This window comes from Apium graveolens, chromosome 7 (genome assembly GCF_009905375.1).
Source record: "Apium graveolens cultivar Ventura chromosome 7, ASM990537v1, whole genome shotgun sequence".
In the NCBI taxonomy this organism is placed as follows: Eukaryota; Viridiplantae; Streptophyta; class Magnoliopsida; order Apiales; family Apiaceae; genus Apium; species Apium graveolens.
In genome coordinates, this window is record NC_133653.1 from 221,112,003 (window position 1) to 221,133,666 (window position 21,664).

Sequence of the window (21,664 nt, forward strand, 5' to 3'; positions counted from 1 at the left end):
AGATGTAGAATCGAGTAAAATAAATCCCGAAAAATTATAATAAAATCAGATAGGGTTAGTTAATACAGGTATGAGTCTAGTATCGATTCCAAAAATATTTATAAGTCCAAAAATCAATTATGTGCCTTATGTGCTATATGCTTTACGTGGTTATGTGAACCTTATGTGCTATATAATTATATATGTATAGATGCGAGTCAGATAGAAACGCATGGGTAGATTGATAGTGTTGCGTAGTATCAATTTGAGATACGCGTATGTAGTAAGTTATCTAAACATGACAATCATTCTATGATTGGTTCAGTGTCAGCAAGGCAGATTCAAGCTAGAGATCGAAGGCGGTGAGTTGAACCAGGTTAAGTACGCGCAAGGCAAGTTTTTCCCCTATTCTAAATTCAGAATAGTGAATTATATCCCATTTTCCATATCAGTTATACTTTGATAAATTTTGTTTATATACACTGTTACACAATTATTGAATCTGGTTTCTATTTCATTTTGATTCTTGATTTCTCCCAATCTATTGAATTCCCTAATCATATTCCAATACTTTTACCCTTGCTACATATACTCGGATATATCCTGATGTTGGGATATATCAAAAGCATTCTGATTGTTCCGGATGCTAAACCTTGGACTGGATGGTTACGATACGGGCTGGTTTTACCCAGACCTTTAATTAATAGACCATAGTTGCCTGAGTACTCATTATATTGGTTGGGTCTATGCAGTTGGGTATAGATCCGCACGGTATCCTGACTGATCAGCAGGTTACAGTGCATATATTGGTTCTTATTTCCAGTCTTGTTCATTTGGCACTCGTCAGTGTTGGCAAATTATTATCCTATCCAGATACAGATGGTTGTTCAAACCAACAGATTATCAGTTCATCTATTCTTCTCTCTTTATACTATATATATTATTGCAGGCTTATTGAGCAATTTTAGCTCATCCCCTTTTATTGTTATTCCTATTGTTTTACATTCAAGGTAGAGAATAAAACTCATCAGGACCCACGTAGTCAAGAAGTGAGTCAAGCAGCGGGACCCGCTTATACCAAGAGTGTTCATCCCTATTCCCGAAGAGAGCTTTGAGCTACCAGATCAGGTGTAACAGGATAAGTAGTAATGTTTGATTGAATAAAAAGTTGTGGGGTGAGATTGTAGATAAAATAAAGTTTTGTAACAAAGAGAGTTTTTGAGACAGGTTGTTTTTATTTGGGATTGTAATAAAGTTAGTGTGTCGTTCTTGTTTTCAACTCTTAACCTTAAAAGATCCTAAGTAGCAGTAGTTTGGGATAATTATTATATTTATATTCCGCTTGTGCAGGTTTAGTTGGTAGTTGTTATTAATAATGCCCCAAATCTATACCCGGATTTGGAGGGTGTTATAATTTCTAATCCTGTTAATTATTCTAGAACCAAGCACATTGATGTAAGGTATCATTTCATTAAAGAACATGCTACTAATGGTAACACTGAGCTCATTTATGTTCCAACAAAAAAATAGTTAGCTGACATTTTCGCTAAATCTTTGGATGAAGTAACTTTCACAAGACTTGTAAGTGAAATTGGTATGCTTAATTCTTCGTCCTATGGCAAGAACTCAGCTAACATATTGCAGCATATTAATTCTCAATGAATTAAAACTAATTTGATTTAATTAGAAATTGATTGGAATATAATTTATAAATATTTTAGAAACCTCTGTATATTTGTTTTTTAAAAAATAAATCTAACTTGGAATTTTTCTAATTTAAAAAAAACTGTCCAAATATTAATTCATATTGTTGGTATGTGAAATTAATATAAGATAGAGTCATGTCAAAATAAAAGTATATAGAAAACAGAGTTCTCGGTAAGTCTAAATGACTTCTCGATAAGTCTTTAAGGACTTCTCAATAGAGTTCTCGATAAGTTTTTTATGGCTTCTCGATAAGTCATGTAGAGATTTCAACATACTTATCATTATAGAGTTCTCTACAATACAAATCTAGACTTCTCGATAACTAAGACTGGAATTTAATTCATTAAATTATTTCAAAAAAATGCTTTTAATATAAAATCTATTCTAATTCTGTGATGTATTTCTTACAATATAAATTAGAATAATTTAGTCCTAGTGGGCAAACTAGGAATTTGTATAATATATCGATATGTCACTATCTAGTTCTCGATAAAAGTCAAGAAAAAGACATCTCAATATGATTTCTCTACACGCTCCATGTGACTTCTCGATATACTTTTTCACCAATTCTAATTCTCTTGTCGTGAAGTCGCATCTCTACACTATAAATACCCAAACATCTTGACATAACCCCTCTTTATGCTTTCGAGATCTCAATTGACCTAATTACAACGATTTTTCACTATTCTCAACCTTTCAAGCTTTCTCTCTCTCTCTCTCTATCATAAACACTTACCCACTCATTTTTCTTAAGCTTTCTAATGGAATCCAACACAAACACCCAAAGAGCAGAAATTCACAAGGATAAAACCAACTATCTAGCCTTTGTAAACCCAACACAGGCACCTGATAATTTCAAGTGCTTTATAAAGTTTGTATCTGATTCCTATCTAGCAGGTGCTCTTACTGCAAACCCAACCTTGTACTTAGATGTGCTCAACAAATTCTGGAATAGTACAGTTCTTCACATCAATAAAGATGATAATCAAGCAGTTTCCATAATGGTGACTTGTACAATCAAAGGTGTATGTTAGATATATTTATGACGTCATGTCTAATAATGATTTGTGTTTAGTTTTCAGATCTTGACTAACAGGACAAATCGGGACTTAACTGGAAATCAGTACTTATAGTGAAGTCAGAACTTAAGATATCAGGACTTAAGTTATCAGAACTTAAGATATCAGAAGATATTCATCAGGAGATAATATCAGGACTTAAGAAGACTTTCAGATAAGGAAGGCGGCTGATTGAAGGAAAAGAAGATTGAGACTAACACAAGAAGAGATATGCATGGAGAAGAATTCTATGAAGAATAGAAGACTTGAAGGAAAAGATAACTAATTGATATATTTTAGGATGCAGAATTATATTCGATATCAATTAGAAGATTATCTTGTAACTGTGTGGTATATAAACGCAGCATAGGGTTTACACTAGATGTGTTATCATAATCGAGAATATTATTCATTGTAACCCTAGCAGCTCTCATGATATTTGTTCATCATTGAGAGAGAACGGTTCCATTGCAATACTGTTTTATTGATAATATTATTCTTTGTTATATACTTGTGTTCTTATTTCGATTTGATTGTACTATACACTATATTCAATCCCCTTCTACAGTGTGTGTGACCTAACAAGTGGTATCAGAGCCTATGGTTAACACAATTACAGTAAAGATCCAAAACAATCATGTCTGAAGAAGAACAAACTCCAACTAAGCCCACCAAAACTGAAGAAACTCCAAAAATTCAAATCCACAGTCGATATGAGACTATTAGGGTTCCCATCCTGAGACCTTCTTAGTATCCCATATGGAAAGTAAGGATGGCTATGTTTCCGGAAGCTACAGATCCAGAATACCTTGACAAAATTAATGAAGGGCCATATAAGCCAACCAAGCTCTCTATTATAGTTGCAGATCAGCCAGCAAAGACTGTACCAAAGGAGAAAAGTGAGTATACAGCTGAAGATATCTCATCTATTGCCAAGGATGCAAAGGTAAGGCATTTGTTGCATAATGCCATTGATAATGTCACGTCAAATAGGGTAATTAACTGCAAGACTGCAAAGGAGATATGGAATGCCTTAGAGACAAGATGCCAGGGAACTGATGCAATTAAGAAGAACAGGAGGACTATACTCACTCAAGAGTATGAACACTTTGACTTAAAACCTGATGAGTAATTAACTGGTTTATATGACAGATTTGTCAAACTCTTGAATGATCTATCACTGGTGGATAAGGAATATGATCTTGAAGATTCTAATCTTAAATTCCTTTTAGCTCTTCCTGAAAGTTAGGATTTGAAGGCAACTTCTATAAGAGACAACTATGCTCTTGATGAAACTACTCTTGATGAAATTTATGGTATGTTTAAAACTCATGAACTTGAGATGGAACAAAGAAGCAAGAGGCATGGGAGAAAGTCAAGAACAGTTGCTCTTAAGGCTGAGGAGAAATCCCCCAAAGTGGCTGCCTCAAAGAAAGGCAAAGGAAAGGCTCTCATAATAAAGTCTGATTCAGATTCATCAAGTTCTGATAATGATGAAGATTCAGAAACTGAAAGTCTATCTGAGATGGATGTTGATGAAGAGATGATGAAATTGTGTGCTCTTATGGTGAAGGGTATCACAAAGATAGCCTACAGGAAATTCAGAAAGGGAAAGAAGGTTTCCAGGAAAAGTGGAAGTTCTGATAAGAGGGGATTCAGAAAATCTGAAGGCAAAGCAGGAAAGTCTGACACAGGAAATTACTCAAATGTTAAATAATACAATTATGGTGAGAAAGGCCACATATCTCCTGACTGCAAGAAAGGAAAAGGTGACAAAGGCAAGGCACTTGTCACAAAGAAGAAAAGCTGGACAGATACTTCAGATTCTGAAGATGAGGTGAACTATGCCTTGATGGCAAATGCTGATAGTAGTTCTGAAGCTGCTGAGTTAAAGGTACCTCAAACAACTTATGTTTTTCATACTGATGATATTACTAAGTTGAGATCTTATCATAAAACCATATTCATTAGTTGTAGAGATCAGACCTTAACATGTGATAGGTTAACTTCTGAAAATCTGGATTTTAAGAAAAGGAATGACTATTTAGAAAAAGAGTTAGTTATGTTCCATCAAACTCAGAAAGAAAGAGATGATGCTTTTTATGTTAGAGATGAAGTGTTAAAATTGAATCAATCTCTAAAAACTGAGTTAGAAAAGGAAAGAGAGATTATCAGGACTTGGACTAACTCTGACAGAACAACTCAGAATTTGCTTAGGTTATGGAGATGATAAAAGTGAAATAGGAACTGAACTAATTAAGCCAATTATTGTTAAACAGACTAATAAGCCAAAGGTAAATCATGTTAAGTTTGTAGCTAAAACTGTAAAGTCTGATTCTGAAAAGATGAAGATATTGAGACAGAAGTTAAGGCAGAGTCAACTTCTGATAAATTAAAACAAGATAAACCAGCTGAAGTTAACATAGGCTTAATGACAAAGAAGCAGCTTAAGTATAAGCTGAAAGAGATTAAGAATGTAAACAAGGTCAAGCCACCTAGGAAAAATAGGAATGGAAAGGAAGGTGTGAATAAAAGCAATAATTATAAGCCAGTTCCTAATGCTCCTAGAAATAAATGTTATAACTGTGGAAACTCTAACCATCTTGCTTCTTTTTGCAGGAAGAATAAGGATATAAACTCTTTACCTCCTAAATCAGGAGTTAAGAGTCAGTATGTTAGATTTAAACCACAAGATCCTTGTTTTCATTGTGGTAGTTAATGGCATTCCATTTATACTTGTAAGGAATATCATAGTTTGTACTATGATTATTATCAAATAAAACCTTCTTTGAAGAAAGTTGCTTTAATTCCTTCTAGTGTAAGTTCTGATGCAAAGTCTGATACTGTAAAATATGATATGAAAAATGTTAGCATAAACTCTGAAGTTAAACCCGCTGCAAATGCTAACAAACTTAATAAGGCCAAAGGATCCAAGCAAGTCTGGGTCTTTAAAACTAATCATTAGTGGTTTTTGTGATTGCAGGGCAACAGGAAAAACATCCTAGTTCTGGACAGTGGATGTTTAGGACATATGACTGGAAATAAAGCCCTGCTATCAGACTTTGTGGAGAAAGCTGGCCCAGGAGTTTCTTATGGAGATGGCAACATGGGAAAAACTCTGGGATATGGCAATATCAATCTTGGGAATGTCATCATTGAAAAAGTAGCTCTAGTCTCAGGACTTAAACACAATCTGCTGAGTGTTAGTCAAATCTGTGACAGAGGTTATCATGTGAATTTTTTTGAAGAACACTGTGAAGTTGTAAGCAAATCTACAGGCAAAGTTGTTCTAAAGGGATATAGGCATGGTAACATTTATGAAGCCAAGCTTTCAACAAATTCTGATGGTTCTGCAATCTGTCTGTTAAGTAGAGCATTAATTGAAGAAAGCTGGGATTGGCACAAGAAACTCTCTCATTTAAATTTTAACAATATAAATGAACTAGTCAAGAAAGATCTTGTGAGAGGACTGCCAAAATCAGAATTTGCTCCTGATGGCCTTTGTGATTCATGTCAAAAGGCAAAACAAAGAAAATCTTCATTCAAGAGCAAGACTAAATCTTCAATTCTTGAGCCTTATCACCTACTACATGTTGATCTATTTGGTCCAATGAATGTCATGTCTATTGCAAAGAAGAAATATGCTATGGTCATAGGAGATGAGTTTACCATATACACATGGGTGTATTTCTTGCACACAAAAAGTGAAATTGCATCTATCTTGATTGACCATGTCAAACAACTGGATAAATTGGTCAAAGACTCTGTGAAAATCATAAGAAGTGATAATGGCACTGAGTTCAAGAATATGATCATGGAAGAGTTCTGCAAAGACCATGGAATAAATCAGGAATTTTCTGCTCCTGGAACTCCACAGCAAAATGAAGTTGTTGAAAGAAAGAATAGAACTCTTATTGAAGCTGCAAGAACTATGCTTGATGAAGCAAAGTTACCAACCTACTTTTGGGCTGAAGCTGTGTAGACTGCTTGTTTTACTCTGAATGCAACACCTATCAACAAGCATGTAAAAACACCATATGAGATGGTAAAGAAAAAGAATCCAAATATGAAGTACTTTCATGTATTTGGATGCAAGTGTTTTGTTCTTAAGACTCATCCTGAACAGCTATCCAAATTTGATCTAAAAGCTGATGAAGGAATTTTTGTTGGATATCCACTTTCCATAAAAGCCTCCAGAGTCTACAATTTAAGAACAAGGGTTGTCATGGAATCTAACAATGTCTCTTTTGATGATAAGAAGATTACTGGACTTGAAGATTTCAATGATCATGATCAGCTCAGATTTGAGAATGAAGTTTTAAATTCTGATTCTGTAAATTCTGATAGTCTAAATCCTGATGCTACAAACTCTGATGGGTTAAACTCTGATGTTATTGAAATTGTGATGACTACGCCAAAGGAAAATGCACCTGTGCAGGGGGAGCATGTTGAAGATCCAACCACATCTCAAGAAGCATCAGAACCTAGAACAGGCTCTTCAAGTTCTGATGGGCCAAGTTCTGATAATTCTGGAAACTCAAATTCTGATTCACCAAGTTCTGATGGGCCAAGTTCTGATAATTCTGGAAACTCAAATTCTGAAGGATCCAACTTAGAGAGCATAATTTCAGGAGGAGTATCAGAAAATATTGATGGAGACAGCATGGATCATGAGGGAGTATCCAGTTCTAGAGATCACCTTCCATCTGCAAGGAAGTGGACTAAAGCACATACACCTGACTTGATTATTGAAGATCCTGAAGCAGGTATTAGAACTAGAACAGCAATATCAAATAAATGTCTATATCATTCTTTTCTTTCTCAGGCTAAACCAAAGAAAGTGGAAGAAGCTCTTCAAGATGTTGATTGGGTGCAAGCAATACATGAAGAGTTAAATAAATTCGAAAGAAATAAAGTCTGGACCCTAGTGCCAAGACCAAAGAATAGATCTGTTGTTGGTACAAAGTGGGTGTTCAGAAATAAAACTGATAGTGATGGTATAATTACAAGAAATAAAGCAAGGCTGATTGCAAAAGGATATTCTCAACAGGAGCGAATTGATTATGATGAAAAATTTGCAATAGTTGCTAGATTGGAATCCATAAGGATATTTCTGGCTTATGCTGCTCACAAAAAGTTTAAAGTCTTTCAAATGGATGTAAAAGTGCTTTTCTTAATGGAGAATTGGAAGAAGAAGTATATGTTGAACAACCTCCAGGTTTTGTAGATTCAAAATTTCCTAATCATGTCTACAGACTTGATAAAGCACTTTATGGCCTTAAGCAAGCTCCAAGAGCATGGTATGAGACATTAGCTCAGTTTCTTCTGGAAAGTGGATTTGACAGAGGGACTATTGACAAAACCTTATTCTATCTCAACCATGGAAAGGACTTACTTTTGGTGCAGATATATGTTGATGATAGCATTTTTGGTTCTACAAATGACAGACTTTGTAAAAGGTTTGCCAAGCTAATGCAGTCAAGATATCAAATGAGTATGATGGGAGAACTTAGCTATTTTCTGGGCCTTCAAGTCAAGCAGAATGAAGAAGGAACTTCTATTTGTCAATCTAAGTACACCAGAAATTTGTTGAAGAAATTTGGAATGCAAGACTGTTCAAGTGCATCCACTCCTATGGCCACTGCAACTAAATTAGATAAGGATACTGGTACATCAATAGATATTACTAATTACAGAGGTATGATTGGCTCACTACTCTATCTAACTGCAAGTAGACCTGGTATTATGTATGCTACCTCTCTTTGTGCAAGATTTCAAGCAGATCCAAGAGAACCTCACTTAACAGCTCTGAAAAGAATTTTCAAGTACCTTAAGGGTACAGATGATCTAGGATTGTGATATCCTAGGGAATCAGACTTTAAGCTAATAGTTTACTCAGATGCAGATTTTTCAGGGTGCAAAATAGACAGGAAAAGCACAAGTGGAAGCTGCCAATTTCTTGAAGGCAGATTAGTTTCTTGGTTTAGCAAGAAACAAAAGTCAATTTCCATATCAACTGTAGAGGAAGAGTACATTACTGCAGGAAGCTGTTGTGCACAAATTCTTTGGATGAAGAATCAGTTACTGGATTATGGGTTAGAATTTTCTAAAATCCCTATTTACTGTGATAATCAAAGTGCTATTGCTATGACAGGTAATCCAGTTCAACACTCAATGACAAAGCACATCATCATTAGGTACCACTTCATAAGGGAACATGTGATGGAAGTTACAGTGGAAATGCATTTTGTTCCAACAGATCAACAACTAGCAGATATTTTCACAAAACCACTATGTGAAGCTACTTTTACAAGATTGGTAAATGAACTTGGAATGGTTTCAGGTTCTTTCTCTAAATCTGTTTAGTTTATGTTCTGTTACATCAGACCTTATAATCAGTATTTACAGATATTACTATCTTTATGTAATCTGTTCTTATATTGAAATTTACCTAAGTGCTGATTGTTGTTTGATGTGAATTTCTAAACTCTGATAGTGATATGAATGTTTCTGTGACTATTCAATCCAATGAGGATAACTGTGCTAGATGCTGATCTAGTAGTCTCTAATATACTAAAGATCTCATGTTTGAAGTAATTGTTTATATGGAAATCTTATAACACAAGAAAATTCTGATATTGAGCTTGGTTAGGTTTACTTTGTGTATCTTATTACTAAGTCAAAAACTAGAATAGTGCTTCTTATCTGTTAAGTTCTGATGTTGGTAAATCTTATGGATGTACTAAGTGCTGATAAGCCTCACTTATCAAAAGAAAAAGTAAAGAAAAGAAATAAATATCAGGTACTCCTTTGAGATCTAGAGAAAAATGTATGTGGAAGGGAAGACCCAAGTGCATTGCTGGTATTAAGTAATATGCATTAGAAAAGCAAAATAAAATTTTCTTGGTGACTTTTCACATTCTCTGATTACTAAAGAAATACTCTGATAATAGCATAAATTCTGATAAGCAGTTATGACTCACTTACACTGAGGAGCTCCTGTGAAAAATAATGTAAAAAGATGCATAAAATGAGCACAAAATAGTTGAGGTGGACTCATGCATGAACTCATTCTATAGTAGACTTCAGACTAATGACAGATTTTGAGCAAAGTTCTTAGTTATGCCTTATTTCTAAGATGTACTGAAGTGAATCAGACTTTTCTCTTTGTCTGATATTTAGCTTACAACACACACTTACACTCCATATGAATGATGAAAATTACTGTGGTGATCAATGTTGTTTTAGATGAACAGTTTAAGTGTCAGTTGTATAAATTCTGAGGACAAGTTTTGATGGAAGTTCTGATAATTAAGTTCTGCAGAAACCATATCCGTATTTTTGTGAAGAATTACAGAAATAAACATTCACTTTTTTAGTACAGAAGCCATATTCTAATGACCTTTAAATTCTGATAATAAGTCAAGTTCTGATGCTTACGTGGCAGTATTTATTTCCTTGATTTATTTTTGGGTCAATACTTGAACGGTTATATTTTATCAGAATATTGGTTTAAAGTGAGATAAAGACAGTCATAATTACTTGTTTAGTGGGAACAGTTTTTTTTTTGAAAAACTGCATGTGTATAGTAATCATTACTTATTTCTCGTGCCCATTAACTACTGTCTTAACTACTGCATTGCTGACAGGTGTAAAGACTGTTCAAATTCATTTTAACTGCTGTCAAGTGGCGTGTATAAGTAAAAGAGAGAAAAGATTTTAAATTTTTATCTACTTTTGTATTCAATACTCTCTCTTTTCTCTTATTCTCTCCATATTCACTGACGGTTTTTATACAGGCATTTTACCAAACACCTTTCAGGCATTCTTATTTCTCACTTCTTTTTCAATGGCACCCTAGGATATAATCTTTAATGGAGCAAAGTTCGTCCCCAACAACTACGCTGCCATTCTTACTAAGAGTGAAGCTCCTTCGGAACTTCATTTTATTCAGGATTTCTTATCTCATAGTGAAATTGGGTTCGCTTTGACGCAGCCATCCATTTTATCTGGAACTCAAGTTCTGACGTTCTAGCGAACGGGACTTTATGATGATGGTGGTAAGCATGGGACTCCAAGCATCGTGTTTATAGCAAAGGAGGTTGAGTATGTTGTTACTCCGGCAACAGTTCGAAAAGCTCTACACCTACCTGAAAACTGTCAATTCAGTTCTGCTGTGGAGGAGCCGTTGCTACAGCAAATGATGGTTAATCTAGGGTATGAAAAGAGTTTGGCTAAAATGGGTCAACTCAAACGCCCATATATTCAAAGGGAATGAAGCTTCTTCTTCGATTGCATCACGAAGACGTTTTCCAATAAGTGATCAAATTTTGATGTCATTCATATTCTGACACAACAAATTGGGTATGCACTCTTAAACCAGTCTCATTTTAATTATGCAAAGACTGTGTTATGTTTTATAGGAGATAGAATGAAAGAGGACAGGAATGTAGTTTACTTTGCTAGGTTCTGTCAGTTAATTTACAATTATTGTACATCAGATGAACCACAACTAGCAAGTGAACTCATAGAACCGTTTAGATTAGCTAAGAGAGCTTTTACTGATCTCTTATCTGCTGACAACAAGAAGGAAGTTTTGAGACCCCTTAGAATTCCTTTATCAGTAAAGCAAGCTCTGGTAAATGCTGATTCTGATACCTATTCATTGCTATATCCTGATGTCCAACCCACCAACACACAACAGCCATCAGCACCTACTACTGTCACTCAACAAACACTCACATCAGAACATGCCAACCAACCATCAGCACATAATCCAGTGAAGCCTTCTTCTTCTAGATCAAAGAGGACTAAGACAGTACCTCAGGCACAGCAGAAAAGAAGGAAGATTATTTTAAGAGATGAGTCTGATGATGAGATATAGGTTCAACCATCAGAACCTGTTGCTGAAGTAGCTGAGAAGGTCTCTTCTCAGAAAGCTCAAGAAACTGGGAGTTCTAGGCCCCTAAAGAGGCTTAGAAAGCTAAACTCTGATGATCAAGCTCCTAGAGTCTCTCCACCAACTAAGAGACTTAAAAAGTAAAGAGCAAGGAGGGCTGTAGAAGAATCAACCTCTAAAGAAGTAATGGAAGCAGCAGCTGTGGAAGGGGTCAGGAATCTCTGATCCCACAAGAACCTATTGTAATTGAATCTCCTCCAAGTGCTGAGCCAGAACTTCATGAAGCTCATAAATCTCCAATCAAAGAGCCAGAGACTTCTCAAATGTCTACACCTCCTGTGTCTCCAATAAACTCTCCAGTACATGCTGAAAACCCAGGCACGAGTGCTGAAATTGATATCAACAATTTGGATGTGCCTATGGTCTTGTATCTGGAAGCTCCATTCACTTCACACCTTTCTCAGCACACTCCACCAGCAACTCCACTGCTAGATGTTGATGTTCATGCAGATGAATCTTCTATTGCTTCACATACAATCATTATATCACAAGATGCTGATACTGAAGATTCTACAAGTTCTGTTGAAGTAAATGCTGACAATACTGGTGAAGCTGCTACAAATGTAAATGCCGATGCAGCTGGTCCTTCAGGACATGCACCTCTTCAGACAATTGATAAAGCTGATTTGATTAAGAAGTTTGTGAGAGAGGATGAACCAGTACCTTGGAGTGAAACCTCCAGAGGAAGAGAGTGGATCAAGGAGTGGAATAAAGTTGATTTTGTTCCTACTATAAATATTCTTGCTGAGCACCTGGCTAAAGCTGATGAGATGCTAATGAATGATAACTTTTAAAGCACAGCTCAGAGTTACTGTATTGAATACCATGAACCTTCAAGGTCAACACTCAATAACTCAAGCCAAGGTGGACAAACTTCAAGAAACATTTATTAAACAAGACATGAATGTCACATTGGACAAGAAAAGGTTCTTTAAGCCAGCCTTTGACCGTATTGGGTATATAGAAAAGACTCAAGAACAGCAGCAAGCTCAAATATCTGATATTTTAAAGAATCAAGCTGCTCAACAAATCAACTCAATGAAATTCAAATCTCTATGGAATTGCTTGTCTCCCTGCTTCTACCAGATGATGCCAAAAAGGGGAGAAAGTGATTAAGTCCAAATGCAAAACTGATCAACCACTGAAGGGTAAGGATGATGATAATGAAGACCGGGGAAACTCTGAAAGGAGTAAAGGTCTAAGTCGAGGCAGAGGTTCTTTATCAAGGGAAGCCAGAACTACAAGTCAAAGAACAAGTTCTGATACTGGTAAAAGGATAAATTCTGATGAACAAACTCTGAAGCTTGATGAAGAGATCTCCAAAAGGCTATTCCTAAAAGATAATCCAGGCATGGATATTGAAAGTCTGAAGGAAGAAGAGATTAGACTGAAAGCTGAAAATGACAAATCTAAGTCAAAGTTCAAAACTCAAGTCACATTAAAGAAATCACCTAAGCTTAAGGGTATTGTGATCAAAGAGAGGACATATACTGAAGCATCTAAGGCCAAGTCCAAATCACAGGTGGAAGTTGATCCTAGATTCAAGGGTAAGGCAAAAGTTGATGAACCTGTAAAGATATATATGCCAACCATGGATCTGGAAGCAAAATCTGATGAAGATACAAATCTGATTTTGAAGGATAAAAGGAATATTCAAGCAACCTCTGGCAGAGCTCAAGTTGTCTTGACATCAGAAGAAAAGGAAACCTCTGACATTGCTCATGGTAAACCTTCAAAAGTTCTACTACCTGGGTTTACTAAAGCTCAACAATCTGCTCAACCTATGAAGACTTCAAAAAATGTTTTTAAGGGTAGATTGCTCCAAGGGAAGGAAGCTAGAGATAAAACAGGACTGGGTAATGCTGATGAGAAAAGAGTAAACAACTCTACCTTAGATCCTACATCTCTTTCTGGAGTTGTCCCTAATCTTGGTTCAGATTTTAAGTAACTGGCAGCACCATCTGTTGACCTGTTCTTCACTTGCAGTTCTTCATAATACTTCAACCGAATTGCATCCTTTCTTATCTGGAATACTCTCCCATCTGTCATAAAATAAAGCATTATGTCTTCTTTCAGCTTGGAATTGTAAACCATCTGTACAGACTCCAATTGATGGCATCTGTAAAGTCTTTTATCCAAAGTACAGAGCTCACAGTGGTGAATTAGTTGAGATGAAGCCTAATACCGCCAAGATCACTACTTTTCTGGGTATTAAGGGTGTTGAATTTAATGTGGAGTCTGACAAAGCTTATTTGATCAGACTGGATCAGGAAATAAGGAAAACAAAGATTAATGATCTCAGGGCTGCTATCTTTCAGATAGGAGAAGATACAGTTGAAATTAAAGATGCTAAAAGGAGGATGATAAATGAACTTGAATATGCTGAGAGAACTCTTTTGAAGAACTATCTCAGAACAACTCCTGACATTCAAGAGATCACAAACTGAAGCCAAGTCAAGGACTACAACTGTTAAATTTTGAAGGATATACAGGCTAAAGCTGATATCAGACTTTAAGGATGGTAAAAGCTACAAGGACTGTGAGTTGTAGTTATCTAGTCAAATTATCATATGCATTTGTACTTAATGTTTTTGACATCATCAAATATCTATTGAACTTGTATATTATGCTAATTTACAAGTTGGGGGAGATTGTTAGATATATTTGTGATGTCATGTCTAATAATGATTTGTGTTTAGTTTTCAGATCTTGACTAACAGGACAAATCAGGACTTAACTGGAAATCAGTACTTATACTGAAGTCAGAACTTAAGTTATCAGGACTTAAGTTATCAGAACTTAAGATATCAGAAGATATTCATCAGGAGATAATATCAGGACTTAAAGAAGACTTTCAGATAAGGAAGGCGGTTGATTGAAGGAAAAGAATATTGAGACTAACACAAGAAGAGATATGCATGGAGAAGAATTCTATGAAGAATAGAAGACTTGGAGGAAAAGATAACTAATTGATATATTTTAGGATGCAAAATTATATTCGATATCAATTAGAAGATTATCTTGTAACTGTGTGGTATATAAACATAACATAGGGTTTACACTAGATGTGTTATCATAATCAAGAATATTATTCATTGTAACCCTAGCAGCTCTCGTGATATTTGTTCATCACTGAGAGAGAACGGTTCCATTGCAATACTGTTTTATTGATAAGATTATTCTTTGTTACATACTTGTGTTCTTAATTCGATTTGATTGTACTATACACTGTATTCAACCCCCTTCTACAGTGTGTGTGACCTAACAGTGTAGCTGCGAAGTTCAATGCAAATAACACCAACAAAGCACTGGGCCTCTCCACAGAGAACATAGTTGAAGCTCCTATCTCTTAGAAACTGACTGAATTCATGGACTTCATCAACTACAGTGATAAAATTGACTTGGCCGGGTTGAACAAGAAGAACCTAAGAAGAGAGTGGTCCTTTGTGTTTGACACAATAATCAGGGCCTTCACATGCAGGAAGATAGGCAATGACAATATATCAAGTGTGGTCCAAAAGCTGGTGTACTCAGTGGCCTATGACAAACACCTTGATGTTGGAAGCCTAATTCTTGGAGAGCTGAGCACAAGGATAACAATGCCTTTGGTAAATAGAGGTAAATAAATCTTCTTTCCCAGATTCATTATGCCCGCTTTAAATTATAAAGTGAAAGACATACACTTAATTGAAGGGATTTATGCTAGTCAAATAGGCATTTGTAAGTCAATGTCCAAAATTTTATTTAGATCACTAAATACAAAGAGCCAGGTAAAGGTGAGCCTAAATGTCACTAACTTAATGTTGTAGAAATTTAAGCTTTACCTTTACCTCATGCCTAACATGAGGAGTAGTGCAATTGCCAGTATTGCTATGGCTCATAGGCCTGTAGAAGTTCAAAAACAGGCATACCCACATGAGCCTATAACAGTTGCAGCCGTTCCTTCTCAACCCTTAGATAGTAGTAAACCAACTACTTCATCCTCTCAAAAGGGCGGAGTTAGTAAAAAGAAGAGAAAGCAAGTGACCCTAGCTGTTATCAATGAGAGTGGAGAGGAACCAAGTGAGGACTTGATTCACCTGGTCAAAAAGCCAAGGAAAAAGAAAATTATGTTGACCACTCAACTGGCCACCTCTGTATCTTCTTAAAAAGATGTAGTTATAAATAAGGAAATCAACTAGACTCTGGTGACATCTTCTCAACAAGATGTCACTATTGAACCAAGCACTCTCCCAAGTACATCTTGTATAGAGTTTGCACCCCCTCCTGAGCACTCTCAAGAGGATGAAAGATGTCAACATGTTGGCACACACAATATTGAAAGCATATCTCTTGAAACTCCCTCATCTATTCAAGGGGAGTTGCCAACACTCACAACTGAACTCACATACCTTAAATCTCAAATATCTTCTTCATACAATGAAGGACTTGAATCCACTTCTCAAGTCGTGCCAAAATCAAATGACATAGTTCATGAAACTGTGACACCACTCAGGAACTAAATCTAGATAGTGAGAGGTCAAATGCTGAGTTGGACCTTGATGACACCATAAAAAATACAGGGATTTAAGGGTAGTACTCCTGAGGGGGAGCTACTCAACACCTCTCCAATTCAACTGGAGGGTTCTCTAGGAGGATCAACTCCCCTCAAAACCCCAGGTTAGATTGCTTTGATAATAGAAGCTAGGAGTCTAATTGCCAATGATCCACTCACCGGGGAGGCAAGTACTCAAGCACATTCAGGTGCTAGTTTTTTTGCAAAAAGAACAGGGGGTTGAGTTCATGGTACATGATAGTAACCTGGTCAACTCACCTCCAATTCAAATGGATGTTCACTCACAAGGTGAATAACACACTGTCAAAACCACAGTTTCAACTATGAGTTCAACCGTGACTCCAGTCACAGGTAATACACTACAACACTTCCCATCCACCTCAACCATACATACTGAACAACCTTCCACCTCAACTATAAACTCAAATCAACCAACTACCTCTTCACAACAACCCTCTCACCTCTTGCCACAATGGCTTCAAGACACTCAAGCTCAACCTATCACTGTCAATGATTTACTTGTAGATCAATGTGAAGGCCTTGTATGTATAACTCAATAGCTGCTCACCACATATATGTCAAATCAAGACTCGCAGGACATCCTACTCTCATACAAGGAAGAAGTTGAAGATAAACAAGCCAAGATAGTGAGGAAGTTGAACAAGATGGCAATGTTGATGTCTGGCTATCCAAGAACTTCAGTATTGATATGGGGGAAGCATTGTCCAGATTCATGGAGGAGTATGTCACCATACTAGGTTGTAATGCCAAGGTGCTTACTTCTTAGGAGGTGTATGATGCATTAAAAGAGGTCCATAAAGCTCAGCTCAAAGCTTTCCATTTTATTGGTAAAGCACTGGAAAAGAATCTGGATGATCATCAAGGGGGTCAAGGAATTGGTAGGGAAGAAGATTGATGAGCTTGTTCATTCACAGATAGAAATAAAAATAAAGTTCAACAAGTTTTCTGAGAAGATGGCTAGTTTGAGTCTGACTGAGGTAGAGACAAGCATCAAAAACCTGAAGGAGTCATTTTTGGCCTTGCACAATGTTATCCAAACTCAAATCTCCAACAACAATGATACCAAGATCAAATTGGATCAATTCCACAAAGCTAGATATGAGCATTAAACTTCAATGATGGAAGAAATTAGAAGAGTGGTGCATGACACCTTTGGAACTGCAACTTCTACCAGTGTACCTTCCACTTCCTCATATGCAGAAATTAAAGATCTTGAAAACTAGGTGGCTGAACTTTAAGCTTCTAATTCAGCTCTTGTATCTCAAGTCAGTAAACTCACAGCTCTAGTCCACAACCAACAGAATGACATTAAATCCCTGATAGACTCCCAAAACTATTTCCAAATACAGACATGTGTGTCATTGGGAGCTATCATGGGTGCATTTAAAGTCCCTCTTCAAGAAACACCAAAAATTATCTGGGCACAGATCCCCCAAAATCTTATCTTTCCTGCTACCAAGTCTAAGGAGGAGATGAATTCCAAGCTAAAATCAAATCAAGAAGATGTTGGTATGGAGGGGAGACTCAAGATGGCTACTGAGGGCCATTGTTATGACAAGGAGTTCATTGACTTTCTAGAGGGCCTGAGAGTCTCTATGAATCACAACTATCACGTTTACAAAAAGTCCTATTAATAATAATATAAATTTTATGAGAGTGGTTTTAGTCACCGAGGACATGCTAAGGGAAAAGAGAGTCATGGTCAACATCAAGGACTTTGGAGTTAAAAGATGCATGCAGGTATTATTAGCATTTCTTAAATCTAGGAGAGCCTCAAAACTGTACATTGTTGAGTGGCATTTATGACACTTTATAATGCTCTAATAAGCTTTGAATTGATGTATTTGTACTCAAGTTGTTAAGTGTTTTAACGTTTTTCCGAGTGTTTTTGCATTTCAAGCATTATCTAGGTAATCAGGTGAATTAGCATTATTTTGGTGCTAATTTGGTGTCAAGGTGGTGTTGGAATAAAAGCTCGCGAAGAACGGCTCGAATCTGCAGAATAAAGAAAAGAAGTTAGTTTAGGCTGAAGCCCAGCGCGCCCGCGCTGATCAAGCGCGCGGCCGCGCCGTGTCGGGTTTCAGAATTCTTGTTTTGAATAGAAGACTGATTTTCTGGAGTTCTATGCTGATCAGGGCTACTATATAAACAACTCTAGGTCATTTTTAATAATATAACAAGCCAGAGACGAATCAAGGAGAGCCGTAAAAAGACCGTATTAGCACGATTCAACGAAGACGAAGAAGATCTTGTTTTACTTGTGAATCTTTATTTTAATTTGTATTTGGATGCTAGTTTTCTTATTTGTGAACCTTACTCTTGTTTTGTACTTGGTTTTATTTATTCATTATAAAGACTACGTTTGTTATACCATGCTTTCATCGGAACCCACGTTGATGATGAGTCCGATTATGGGCTAATCGTTATTGTGGGGTTCTAACAGATTTATTTATGGATTTCTTTAGCTAAATTGTTTCGATGCCTTAGTATATGGTGATTGTATGATAACCTACTATTGGTTGTGCGTATTCGTCTTATGAGCGTCGTGAACTTATAAGATAGTGTGTTAATTCTTAATGAAGTGACAGTGAATTTAAGGATTTAGAACTTGCCATGCTAGCATAGGTTCATGTAATTGTTATGCATGATTCATAGGTAATTTTAACCATCTTACTTGCCCTGTATAATCAAGATAGATAACTTGCGCTTAAACTATTATGTTGTCAAATTCTATAGACATAGAGGGTCTCAATATAATTGGTATCTATTCAGCTTCTATCTCTTTTGTGGATGTCTAGTAGTATGGTACTCCTGTAATGAAAGTTAGTGTTTATTAGTTTTCGTGTTGTCTGATTAGTGTCATCACCATTGTAGGCTAAGGTTGAAAAAAAAATGGCTATTGAATGAAGTATTTAATGAAGTTAGAATCCCATGTTTGTCATATATATTAATTTAATCAATCTTATTCTTTTAGTTATAATTGTTAGTTTAATTCTTAGTTATAAACAACCTCAATTTGTTATCGTCTTAGCATTGAATAATAACCATACATTGTTTCTTAAGTGCGTGAATTAATTAGTTAACCAATACAGTCTCTGTGGGAATGAACTAGAAAAGATTATATACTACTTGTGAACTCGTATACTTGCGTGTATTATTAGCGCGTATTTAGTGACTAACAAGTTTTTGGCGCCACTGTCGGGGACTACAGTGTTAATTTATAGTTTATGTGCTTTCCATAAGTGGTCGTTAAAGTTCATTGACTCGGACATTGTTACTTATCCATTTCCTTTTCTTATTTTAGGTACTCTAGTGAGGGTGTATTGTTAGGCACAAAGCATGCACTAATAATTCACGCAAGTATACGCGTTCACAAGTAATATAGAATGATTTCTAGTTCATTCCACAGAGACTCTGATTAATTATATTTAATTAACACTTACTCACCAATGTATGATTACTCTTCAATGTCAAGACAATAACACTTAAGGTTGATTAACTAATTATCAACTATGAGAATTAAACACTTAAATTAACACTTGAATTAACAATATTAAACACACATGAGATCATAACTTCATTACTACTTCATTCAATAGTTATTGTTATTACCTTTAGCATGTAACGGTGATGATATTAATCGAACAAACGAAACTGATAAAAGCCAACTTTCGTTGCACAAGTACCATTCTATCAAACATCCACAATTAAGATAGAAGTTGAATATGCATCAATTATGTTGAGGCCCTATATGTCTACAGAATTTGACAACATAACGATTTAAGCACAAGTTATTCATTATGATTACACAGGGCAAGTAAAACGGTTAGAGTTACCCACTAATCATGCATACAATACATGAACCTATGCTAGCATGGCAAGTTCTAAATCTCAAGATTCATTGTCGCTTCACAAGAGATTAACAGGCTATCTTATATGTCCGTGACATACATAAGACGAATAAACACAACCTATATTAGATATCATACAATCATCACATACCAAGGTATTAAATAATTAACTAAAGAAATCCATAGTAAATCCGCTACGATCCCATGATCACAATTAGCCCATAATAAAACTCATTGCAACCATGGGTTCATATGAAAACATGATATTAACACAATGATATAAACTAACAAAAATACTTAATAAAAACAGAGTACGTCACAAGAGTATTAAGGTTCAAAGTAAAGAAAACTAGCATCCACTGTTACAACGAATTAAAAGAATCACAAGATAACGTATGCTTCCTCTTCTTCATTATTGCGTGCTAAAACGGTCTTCTTAATCTTCTCTCCTTGTTACTTGCTCCTTGCTTGTTGCGAAAATATCTCCCAAGATTACTTATATAAGATTCCACAAGAAACAGCAGTCTCAGAAGCCCAATAGAACTCAAATTAGAAAATCCAGAATCTGAAATTCCGACCCCAGGCGGCCGCCTCCAATCCCACGCGGGCGCCTGCTCCCCAGGCGATCGCCTGCTCTTCCAGGCGGGCGCCTGCATGCTTTCTGGAAAATTCCACTTTTTACTTCTGATTTTTCTGATTTCTTCGCACAACTCCCCGCAACTGATTCCAAGTACTTCCCTAGGCTTATTATGATGAAATCTCCCTAGCTAAGCAAGTTATACCCTGAAATGCAAAAACACTAGAAAAATGCATCAAATACACAAAATACTTGAATTCAAGACATCAATTCAAGTCATTATAAGACATTTTAAGTGGTATAAAATGCCACTTATCACACCCCCAAACTTAAATCGATGCTTGTCCTCAAGCGTCACAGACTCAAAACAAAATAAAAACATGCATGAATGCAAACTACATGAATGCAGTGATCCCCATCGCGATGACTAAACCAACCAACACATGACATCTCAACAAATGCAATTAGGCGACTAAAGATCAATCAAATCATGAAAGCTATCATACAACTAGAAACGTGGTGTGTGCGAATGCTTAACAGATATGCTTCAAAACTAGATCAATTATCATACTCAACTATCCTCAAGGAAATCACAAGATTATACGAAGAATATATTCTAGACACAAAATGACTTATAACACTTCAAGATCACTGAAGCTTATTACGGAATCACGCTTTTATTCAACACAATAAATAAATGCTTATTTGATCGTGCAATGAGTGAGGTCCACAAAAGATTTATGCAATGGTATCCATTTAGCGAGCGTTAGGTTAGCGGATCTCAGACTATAAAAGCCTTAGGTCACTAGGCACAAAGTCCCCTAAGAACTTAATAACTCGAATACCAAAGAGCTCACTCGTAATCAATTATGCATTAAACCATAATTTTTTTCTTTTCTTTTTTTTTTCAATTTCTGAGCAAGTGTGTTTCGCTCCATCTTGCTCAACCCTAGACTA